Source organism: Bos mutus, chromosome 28 (genome assembly GCF_027580195.1).
Source record: "Bos mutus isolate GX-2022 chromosome 28, NWIPB_WYAK_1.1, whole genome shotgun sequence".
NCBI lineage: Eukaryota > Metazoa > Chordata > Mammalia > Artiodactyla > Bovidae > Bos > Bos mutus.
Window position 1 is genome coordinate 20,292,367 of NC_091644.1, and position 1,181 is coordinate 20,293,547.

Below are 1,181 nucleotides of genomic sequence, written 5' to 3' on the forward strand. Positions count from 1 at the left end.
TTTTGTTAGTTCATTTATTGTTTTTCAGATTCCACATGTAAGTGAAATCATGGGGTATTGTCTTTCTCTGTCTGATTTACTTCACAAAGCAGAGTATCTTTTGCATCCATTCATGTTGTTGCAAGTAGCAAGATTTCATACTTTTCTTACGGCCAAGTAATAGTCTACTGTGTATATATACCACATTTTCTTTATCCATTCATCCATCAATGGATGGTTGTCTTTTCTTATAGTCCATTTAAACTGAAATTAATAGAACTAGCAACTTATTAACTTGGTAAAATATACTCATATTGGCCTTGGTTCAAATAATAGTTCTGCCAGTGCCTACCTGTATGACCTTGAGCACGTCACTGAAGCTCTCTAAGCCTCAGCTGAACATTCTGTAAAAGGGGGATGATAGTATCCATGTCAAAGTTTGAGATAATTATATGAAATAATGCATATAAAGTGCTTAGTAGCATATCTGGAATAGACTAGGTATTGCTCAGTAATGTTAGCTTTTGTAAGTATGTTTTTTACATAATGTATAAAGAAAATCTAAAAGTAAACCAGTAAAAGCAAGAGTTGGTAAACGATGCCTCCAGGCCAAAGCCAGCCTGCCACCTATTTTCACAAGTAAATTTTTTTGTAGCGCAGCCACATTCCTTCATTTATGTACTGTCTTCAGGTGCTTTCACAGCAGCACTGAATAGCTACAGTAGACCACTTGGCCTGAAAAGTCTAAAGTATTTACCATCTGGCCCTTGACAGTATTTGCCAGCCCTTAAGTACATGGAGAAGAAAACTAATTGGCTAAAAAAAAATAGCATTTGAAATATGCATGTGGCTATTTTCTATTCAAAAACAAAAATAAATGCTTGCTTTGGCAGCACATATACTAAAATTGGAATAATACAGAGATTATCATGGCCACTGCAAAAGGACAACACGCAAATCCTTGGAACGTTCCAAATTTTTATTACCTATGGCTGATTCATGTTGATGTATGGCCAAAACCATCACAATATGGTAATTATCCTCCAATTAAAAATAAATTTTTTTTAATTAAAAAAACCCCACAAAATCTATCAAGCTCTCCCCCGTCACACGATTTGGAGAAAAACTAACAGCACTGGCTCAAACTGATCTGAGGAGCAAAGTAGATAACCCGGACGAACAAGATGCAGATAATCAAGAAA

At 35.4% G+C, this 1,181-nt stretch overlaps 1 pseudogene; it reads left to right on the top strand.

Annotated features, from left to right (window-relative positions):
- Positions 1-860: 860 nt before the first annotated feature.
- On the top strand, positions 861-960 carry LOC138986148 (U6 spliceosomal RNA; annotated as a pseudogene).
- Positions 961-1,181: the final 221 nt, after the last annotated feature.